Raw genomic sequence first — 668 nt, 5'->3', positions numbered from 1 at the left:
GATAATGGACAGCCTTGCTTTGTTCCTGATCTTAGAGGGAAGGTTTTTAGTTTTTCACCATTAAGTATAATGTTGGCTGAGGTTTTGTCATAGATGACTTTTATTATGTTAAAGTTCTTTCCTTGCTGATTTTATTACGTGTTTTGATCATAAATGGATGTTGTATCTTGTTTAAGGCATTTTTTGCATCTATTGATATGATTATATGATTCTTATTTTTTAATTTATTTATATCATGTATCACAGTAATCGATTTGCTTATGTTGAACCATTCCTGTGCCCCTGGGATGTGGCTGTATTTGATTCACTAGTATCTTATGTAAAATTTTTGCATCTGTGTTCATGAGAAATCTTGGTCTGTAGTTTTCTTTTTTTGTGTTATCTTAATCAAGTTTTGGTATCAGAGTGATAACTGGCTTCATAAAATGAATTGGGATGTATTGTCTCCTTTTTGATTTTTTGGAAGAGTTTGAGGAGAATAGGTATTAAATCTTTGAATGTTTAGTAAGATTCACTGGTGAAGCCATTTGATCCTGGACTTTTACTTTGGGTAGGTTTTGATGATTGTTTGAATTTCCATACTGTTGATTGGTCTATTTAGATTTTTCAAATCTTCTTGATTCAGTCTAGGAAGGTTGTATTTTTCTAAGTACTGGCCCATTTTTTCT

This window comes from Pteropus vampyrus, unplaced genomic scaffold, assembly GCF_000151845.1.
Source record: "Pteropus vampyrus isolate Shadow unplaced genomic scaffold, Pvam_2.0 Scaffold1093, whole genome shotgun sequence".
Lineage (NCBI taxonomy): Eukaryota > Metazoa > Chordata > Mammalia > Chiroptera > Pteropodidae > Pteropus > Pteropus vampyrus.
This window is presented reverse-complemented; position numbering follows the sequence as displayed.